Below are 9552 nucleotides of genomic sequence, written 5' to 3' on the forward strand. Positions count from 1 at the left end.
GGACCGCTCCACACGCTGCGTGATCACAGTACTGTCACCCCTCGTGACTCTTTGTCTGTCACCCCTCGTGACGCTTTAACTGTCACCCCTCGTGACTCTTTGTCTGCTGCCCCCACGTGACTCTTTGACTGCCCCCACGTGACTCTTTGGCTGCCCCCTCGTGACTCTTTTGCTGCCCCCTCGTGACTCTTTGGCTGCCCCCTCGTGACTCTTTGGCTGCCCCCTCGTGACTCTTTGGCTGCCCCCTCGTGACTCTTTGGCTGTTGCCCCCTCGTGACTCTTTGGCTGCCCCCACGTGACTCTTTGACTGCCCCCCTCGTGACTCTTTGGCTGCCCCCTCGTGACTCTTTGACTGCCCCCTCGTGACTCTTTGACTGCCCCCCACGTGACTCTTTGGCTGCTGCCCCCTCGTGACTCTTTGGCTGCCCCCTCGTGACTCTTTGTCTGCCCCCTCGTGACTCTTTGGCTGCCCCCCTCGTGACTCTTTGGCTGCCCCCTCGTGACTCTTTGTCTGCTGCCCCCACGTGACTCTTTGGCTGCCCCCCTCGTGACTCTTTGGCTGCTGCCCCCACGTGACTCTTTGGCTGCCCCCCTCGTGACTCTTTGGCTGCTGCCCCCACGTGACTCTTTGGCTGCCCCCTCGTGACTCTTTGACTGCCCCCCTCGTGACTCTTTGGCTGCCCGCCCCCTCCTTTGCGGGGCAGCCATTTAAAACAACGAAAAAAAGCTTAAATCTTAAAACATAATTTAATTTTAAGAGAATTAAATATGACATGGAATGGGGTTACTATGTAATGTATTGGTGACGACAAAATGTACAGCAGTCGAACTGCATTGTTAAAGAAGCAAAAAAAAACCCGAAATAGACGAAGTTTATTCCATGCCCCGTTTTGTTTAAGTCAGAATTTGTCATCTGCCGTGCGTGCGTACAAGTGGCTCTGCGTGTGATGCCGATCTCGGAACTACTTTGTCCAAAGACATAAACAAAGGACATGTCTCTTATTGTTCTTATTAGTCTCTTAAATGTTACCGACCCCTGTGCTAGACGCACATACGTAGACGATATACGCTGATATACACAGATGTAGTGTATTGCGTGCACATATATGTACATTCGTACGCTCAATACACGTATATAGTAGGCTAAGACGATATCATCAATTGCAGCCTTATAGATTGTTGGGGCAAGTGCTGTTAGCGAGCACCTATTAAGACCGTCACGACACCCGAGGGGGTGGGTGGCCAGCACCACCTTTGTCTCCCTAGTTGCGATATTTACATATCACACCAGGTACTCATTTGAGGCTGAGTCGACCTAGGGGATGCCCAGGATCGGTTCAGATGATCGTCACGAATGTTGGCCGTGAACGGGAATCGAACTCGGGTCGCCAGGTTTGTAGCGCAGCGTAGCGCTAACCGCTCCACCACCGCTCCCCACAACACACACGTACACAAATAATAACTACATACACGTACAGAGAATACACCGTTATATGTGTGTATGCATACATATGTGTGTGTACACATTCACACACATATATACAGTACTCACACGCGGTACAGGAAAGACAAAGACTCCCCATGCAACCTTAGACAGACTGTTGGGGCAAAGGGCAGTTAGCGAGCACCTATTAAGGCCGGAACGACACAGAACGGGGGTGGGTGGTCAACACCACGCCCGGCCGCCTTTGTGTCCCCAGCACTGATGTTTACACACCGAAACGAGTACTAATTTAAGGCCGAGTCGACCTGGGAGAGGCTCACGACCGGCTCAGATAATCGTCACTGGTTTTGGTGGTCGCGAGCGGGGATCGAACTCGGGTCGCCGGATTCGAAGCGCAGCGCGATAGCCACTACCACACCACCGCTCCCAAATACCGTACACTGCACACACACACACATATACACACACACAAATATACACCACATCATGTACACATTGTAAAATACACAAATGAACACGCACTTGGGGTGAGAAGTAAGTACGAGAGTGCGCTGTGAAGCCAGCGGTCTAAGTTCGACTCCCTGCTCACGCGGTTCTGGGCCGCTCTCACCAACTCGGTGGTGAAGTATGGTCAAAACAACAACCCTCCATGTATGCGTGTTGAACTTCTTTCGCACCGTACGTAGCTAACCGTGCCCGGGAACAAGGGCAACAAACGAAAACACAAAAAGCAGTTCAAAAGAAATGAGTTTCCAATGTTGGATGATTTACAAGTACATATCTCACCCAGCGGCTTCCCTAACATCGTAAAGGAAGAGCGTTCCAGACGGCCGCAGAAGCAGCGCATCTGAAAGCGCCACGCGATGCGGTGACCTCCCGCCTCTGTTCGATGGCCCAGCCCCGAAGCCGCTGCGAGGATTGACGACCGGAGGTGGCGGGGTTTGTCGCTTCACGTTCCTTGACCAACGCAGCGTGGGGAAAGATTAAATCCAGCAGTAGATTGGTGGCAAAGGGCTGGAATTTGTTTTTATTATTATTGTACCCCCCCCGCCCGCCCCACACACACACACAACATGCACGTTCACTTTTACGGCAATCAAATGTCTGCAACACATTTTAACGCGTAAAACACACGTCCGTAAACAAAACGTAGATTCATGTTCTTATTTTGTCGTATTAAAGTCGCGATTTTGCTGTTTGTTTGTGAGCGTTCACGAATATTTATTGTAGAACACAACACTGATTGTGATTATGTGTCATTTATTTAACCACGTGGGAGTCAATCTCGTGACTAGCAAACGAACCCGCCCGTGTGTGCGTGAGTACTTTAGTGACGGTGTACTCCCCTAGGTCGACTCAGCCTCAAACGAGTACCTGGTGCGGTGTGTAAACATCGTCACTGGGGAGACAAAGGCGGCCGGGCGTGGTGCTGGTCACCCCACCCCCTCGCGTGCGGGGCTGACCTTTATGAGGTTGTTTGCTAACAACACTCACCCCGAACAGTCTGTTAAAGGCTATACGGAGAATCTTTGTCTTTGTTTTGTAGTGACTCTGGGGTGAGTGGTGGCGCAGTGGTTAGCGCGCTGCGCGAAGAACTCACGACCCAAGTTCGATTCCCGCTAAAGACCAATAACAGTGACAGCGAATATTTGAACCGGTCCTGAGTCCTCCTCTAGGTCGACTCAGCCTTTCAACGAGTACCTGGGTGCGGTGTGTAAACATTAACACAGGCAAGACAAAGGCTGCCGGACGTGGTGTTGGTCACCCACCCCATCGTGTGCCGGGCCGGCCTTCGTTGGTGCCCCAACTAACAGCACTTGCCCCAACAGTCTATTGAAGACTATCCTGGGGAGGAATATTTGTCTTTGTATATACTGCAGTGACTGTCACATGATTTGATACGGTACAAAGCTATTTAGCTGATGAAGTTGTTGTTTAAGCGGAGTTTAAGAGGTACAACGACAGTCTGCTCGTCTACAATGCGTTGGTATTTTTCTGGAGGTGACATTAGCCCAGCGGTATAACGCGTTCGCGGGCTTGTCGCTTTGGTCCGTGGTTCGAAACCAGCGGCCGCCCTGGTTACCACTGCCGGTGTGTTCACCACAATACTATTACCGTACTACTACTACATACGCGCCGCCTGCTTCACAGAGGACGCTAAGCGATCCTTAGGCGTCATTAACAAGTGGAGGTTATTGTGTGACAAACGCGTCACGGCCCACACAATGCCTTCAGTTGTTACATCATCGCAATATTTCGATTTAAAGCTTTCGTGACTGCAGGGATTCATCTTCTTGGTTCTTAAAGTCACGTAGAAGGGAAACAATAAAATAATAAAAATGAAACATAATGAAATGTTACGTTTAAAAATAGAATGCTTTATTTTTATTATTTCCCTTCTACGTGACTTTACCGAAAGAATCAAGAAGATCATCGCACTAATCGCTCTGTACTTCAAACTCCCTGGATCAAAAAGTCACGAGACTCTGTAAGAATTTCCAGGGTCGAGAAGAACAATCATGATGATTATGATTTTTTCAAATGTTTTTTTTTACATCTACAGTAGACGCCGCTACACGTGATAAACTCTCACAAATATATAAATAGGTTATGCGCCGTCTGGTTAATGTTGATATCCAATAAGTCGAGTAATCGAAGCGATAATTGGTATAGTAATCGATTGCATTACTTACATTACATTATATCTCAAAACGAATTTTCATAACGTCCATATGTGTCCATTGCAAAGAGATTCGGTCGGTATATAATAGCGATTAGTACCCTAAGTGTGGCGATGAACGCAGGAGTGCGGATGAGTGCGTGAGTACCGACGCGAGCTGTGAGATTCCCATCGATACACAAGGACAAGGGACGCGATAACTCACCCATTTTCTTTGGTTCTTTCGGTAAAGTCACGTAGAATGAGAATAAAATAATAAATTAATAAAATAAAAATTATCACGACGTTTCGGCCACAACACAAGCGGCCTTCTTCTTGTGTTGTGGCCGAAACGTCGCGGGAATTTTATTGTGTTATTTTATTTTATTAATTTCTTATTTTATTCTCATTCTACGTGACTTTACCGAAAGAACCAAAGAAGAAGAATCCTTGCAGTCACGAAAGCTTTAATTCGAAACTCACCCATTACCTACGACATGTGTTCCATTCAGCGCAGATTGCTATTCATCACTTCTGGACCCAGCAATTGGCGTGGGCACATCAGTTAACGTCAGTAAAAGGTTTACCAGAATGCAATTGTGGGTTAGGCCACGCAATGATCTGGCCAAATGTGTCGTAAAGACCCTCCGCCACCCGACAAAGTAGCACAAGTGAAATTGTACTGTGGTGACCGTGGGGAACGGTGGCGCAGTGGTTAGCGCGCTGCCTTACGAACCCCGGGCGAGTTTGAATTCTCCCCAGTCAAATGTAAGACTCGGATAAGGCGACCGTTCGATTGAAACTGCGTCAAGCATCTTCAGGACTAGATCCAGGCACTCGGAAGGAAATCCCCGAAGTCGATACCGTCCATGCGTATGGGTCTGTGTAAGTGCTGTCCTCCCCCCGCACCTCCGATTAGCACGGTTGGCTACGTACGGTGCGAAAGAAGTTGAACATCTGTTTATCAATAATGTGTTTACTCGTATAGAAAAACTGGTGTCTAACACGTGTACCAATTAACACAATGCACTAATTATGTATACAAATGAGCACGTATATACTGTGTACAATTCAGCGCAGATGTATATATGGGGGCGATAATTAATTTATTAATTATTTGTTAACAATTTTCACCGACCCAAAAATAAAAACCCGTCGAGACGGACACCACGTGCACCACGTGTACAACGTGCACCACGTGCACAACGTGTACCACGTGGTGCACGTGTACAACCATGTACTACGGGCGCATTTTACACTCCAGTATACGTACTCTCGTCCTCACCCGATGTGCAGTGCATATCATACGTGAATACCATACCGTCTACACGCTTATCGACACGCGGTTGATGAAGGCGGTGGCGCATAGACGTACCGTACAACGATAGATTTCGGGGCACTGCCTTCTTGCTGCCCTGAAGCCAACCGCCTTTAGCACCCAGTTTGTGCACGTTGGCCGTCAATCCAAGCGCTATCCAGGCTCGACTATGCTTAGCTTCCGATATCTGTACGTATGTTGCACTTCTTTCGCACCGTACACAGTCAATCGTGATAATCGCAGGTGCATGAGAAGGACAACAAACGAAGAGAAGGACCAACTCGGCCTCGTGTCTATGTTCGGTACGGGTGGAGCGATTAACACAAGCGGGTTGACTGATCGAGGTGACACAAACCAGACTGCAATCAAGAGAGCCGTAGCATATAGAGACACACACAGGTGTGTGTACCAATTATTCTAGGTATATTGATCAGTGCAGGAGCGCTAAGTCAGTGCAGGTGTAACAGCACATGCATATCAATTTACGTGGGCGAATTCGTGCAGCTGTGCAAATCGGTGCGGTGGTTTATACCATTTGAGTGGGTGGAGCGATGGAGCGGTCGTTAGCGCACAGCGCTGCGACCACAGCGACCCGCGATTGATTCCCGGCAACGTCTGGCACCAGTAGCGACTGATATCATCTGGCGCCGCAGTCACTAAAACCCGCATTGACCGGCGTGGTGAAGTATGGTCAAACACCCCCCATGAACCGCACGGTTTCAGGAGGCCTTCATCCATCAGTGGATTGACGAAGAGCTGTAAATTATCGGTAAACTTAATCACCTATGCCGTTGAATATCGGTTGAATCGGTTCATTGAAAGTGTTCAATAATGGCTATCCAGCAGGCAACGCAGTCGGTTAGTCCAGCGTTACCGATGACTAGGTGTGCGGTAGAGGTGTGTATTCACCAATGCAGGTGTTACGTTGCGTGCAGGTGCACGCTTAAGTACATGGGCACATTGGTACTAGTCGCCACATATCTTACCACTAGCTTCACTCGTGCAGAGATGGACACAATATCGCAATTACAAATAGCCGGAGTAATGCAAGTACAAATGACCAATTAAGTCTCGTGTAATTTATATACAATGTATCGATTACGTTGAGGTGTGTAACTCAGATGACAACTATACATTATACGTACGATGATTGGCCATCTATGCGCTGATAGGTATGGCTAGCACACCTGTGTAATTTAATAATACAAACTGTCCACAGGAAGTGTATGTGTACCTATACCCGTGTACCTGTATTACCTTAATACGCATACCCATGTACCTGGATGAACTGAACACCTATACCTGTGTGCCTGAATATCTATACCCGTGTACCTGAATTACCTGCATACCTATACCCGTGTACCATTGCATGGTCACCAGCAGCAGCTGACGTGGCCACATCTGCTGGCGACAGACGTTCAGACGTTCCGCCGAAGTGGAACTCGTTGAAAATAACTCGTAGAGCGAAGGTCTCATTCACTCCGCATCCTCTCAAATGGTCACTCATTCATCGACGTCACTCATTCATTCATTCCCCCATTCACGGGTTTTCGCTGATCCACTCGCTCATCAGCTACCTCAGTTGAAGGCGGTATAGTACTATAATAATAGAGCATTAGAACGCGCGCGATGCGGTCACCACCGTCTTGGTTCGATAGTTGAGCCAAACGCCGCTGATGGTGTTACGCTCATGGACGAGACCAGCGAGGCATTGTGGTTCATTTGTGGCAAGCACTTTGTGTGTAATGAGCGTGTAATTATTGATGACTGATCCTGCCATGTTAACAATCCGCAGCAGCTCCTGAGCACGGGCTCGTTGCATCGCTCAAAAACTCTTCTCCTCCGTTGGATGCCAAAACTCCATCGCTCGTAGTCTCGACCACAGTCACGCGTGTAAGAACCGATTCTTTGTGGGCCTTATGTACGCCATTCTAAACTTCTTTCGCACCGTACCTAGCCAACCGTGCTATAACTTGTATACGACTTATACCAGTAATGTGAACTCGGTATTGTTGATTTTCCCCTTTAGGCCCATGGAACAATTTAAAATTGAATTGGTATTGGATCATCGTTGCAAGAGTTATTAGTTACCCCAGCATCTACAGATGAAAAAAGCTCATTTTTTGAGTCAGCTGTATAATGAACATTATATCCATATATTATAATATAACTGTTAAACAACGTTAATGATAAACAACCACATCAATAAAACCCGAAAAAATTAAGACATTTTATCCAAAACTGCCAAATGTGTCTATAATGCAAACAATGTGTCAATATCTCTAAGTGTATGTGCGGACTGAACGGTATTAGGGTGGCCGCAATATTGTTTATCACAATACAATTTTCATGATATGACAATCATCGCGATATCAGTTTCTCAATTCCATCGGATCATTTACGCGCTTCGCTGTACTTCCAGTACAAATCAACAACATTGCTGCACTTTTGAGAGTTCCTCAATCATGACATCCGCCTGCCATCCGTCTTTCTGATCATCGCAACTTTACAAACCCGGTGCCGTCGTGTTTCCCGTATGAACGAGCATAATTTATTGGCTGAAGACATCTTACTGCTGAACTTCGGCAATTGTTGACATCTGCTGTCCGACTTGCGCGCGAGTCTGTGTCAATAACCGTCACCAGTGACGATTCTCTGAACCGGTCGTGGGCCTCCCCTAAGTCGACTCAGCCTCAAATGAGTACCTGGCGCGGTGTGTAAAAAGGCTTCCGGGGCGTGGTGCCGGCCACCCACCCCCTCGTGTGCCAGCGTTTACATGTTCACAGGTACCACTACGACTACTCGCTCACAGCACTTGCCCCAACAGTCTATTCAAGCTACACACTGGGGGGGTGGTGGTCTTTGTGTGCGTGCAGGCTGCTGGGCCGGGTGTGTCCCGGCACCGGCGACCGGCGCGCGGAGCCGCTCGCCGCACCCCCAGCGCCGCTCGGCCCCGGCCACCACTCGGCGTTCGTGAAACACGAGCCCCAGGAGCGGGCGTCACCCCCTCAGCGCTCCCCGCTGACCCCGCCGTCGTGCGGCGGCGGCGGCGGCGGCGGCGTGCGAGGCCAACCCGGCGGCCTCCTCCACCTGGACCACCGACTCGGGCCGCCGGCCAACGGGGGGCATCACCGCGGCGGCTCTCACCACACGGAGCCGCACGGCGCCCCGCACGACCGCCACGGCCCACCGCCGCCGCCGCCGCCGCCGCCAATGCGGCCGCGTCCCATGGACAGGGGCAGCCCCGGCTCCGGGGGCGAGGAGGAGGAGGAGGGGGAGAGGCTGCGAGGGTCGGGGCACCCCGGCCACGTGCACCACGGGTAGGGTTGCCACCTGGCCCGGTTTTCCCAGGGTCGTCGTCGTCGTCGTTATTATTATGCAAACAAACTGCAAATGTCTTGAGTCTTCCCAAGTTGCTTGCATGCAAGTGGGATACTCGCCCTAAATTAAAATGTTTTGATGTTTCAGAAAATAAAATTGATGATGAGGTTTTTTTTTAGTAACTTGTCTGAGCCAACTTTCGTTACTCTAAATTATTTCAATATTATGTCCGTGCATTGTTTTCGAATTTTTTTCCTCCTTTATTTTTTGCTCTGTTTCTTATTTGCATTCATCGCTTCATTTGCTCAACTTGTTCTTACGTTTTTGCTTTCGCGCGAGGTCACTCTTGCACACAACACTCTAGCGTGCTGTCTGGACTTCCTCAGCTGGTTCAACAAAATCAACTTGGTACCTAAATCTCTAAAACGCGTGGGGTTGCGTCAGTTGCATACAAATGCCCCAATCAAGACGTACGTATGTACGGTCCGTTCTCCTGGAACGCCGCGTGTTGTTTTCATAACGCTAATTGGATATAACGCGATTAATGTATCAGGAACACATTAATTTTTTTAATAACGCGGATGCGAATTGGATATAACGCGATTGAGTGAACGGAACAACGTCGCGCGAGTAGGAGTCAGCGGTGGTACGGCTGCCTCGGCGTAGCATCATCACACAAGGCGGGATGCTGCTGGATGCTTCTAGATGCTACCCACTCGCCTCAGTCTTTGCTCAGCCTCCGTACGCATCTCACGTGTTATCGCGGACTGCGCTTTACCCTATGTTATACATTATTTGTTATAACGAGAT

This window comes from Petromyzon marinus, chromosome 33 (genome assembly GCF_048934315.1).
Source record: "Petromyzon marinus isolate PM22_M1 ecotype Great Lakes invasive population chromosome 33, UKy_Petmar_22M1.pri1.0, whole genome shotgun sequence".
NCBI classification, from domain to species: domain Eukaryota; kingdom Metazoa; phylum Chordata; class Hyperoartia; order Petromyzontiformes; family Petromyzontidae; genus Petromyzon; species Petromyzon marinus.